Genomic DNA, 230 nt, shown 5'->3' with positions numbered 1-230 from the left:
AAACTTACTCACATTGTTTATTTTACAGAAACTTATAAGTTAATAGAAAAAAAGTGGAAAACTGTTAAGCTACAGATTCTTAGGTATACCAGTAATATATATGTAATTTAGGCCGAGCGTGATGGCTCACACCTGTAATCCAAGCACTTTGGAGGCCAAGGTGGGTGGATCACCTGAGGTCCGGAGTTCAAGATCAGCCTGACCAACATGGTGAAACCCCGTCTTAAAAA

The sequence above is a fragment of the Cebus imitator genome, unplaced genomic scaffold (assembly GCF_001604975.1).
Source record: "Cebus imitator isolate Cc_AM_T3 unplaced genomic scaffold, Cebus_imitator-1.0 Scaffold890, whole genome shotgun sequence".
NCBI lineage: Eukaryota > Metazoa > Chordata > Mammalia > Primates > Cebidae > Cebus > Cebus imitator.
This window is presented reverse-complemented; position numbering follows the sequence as displayed.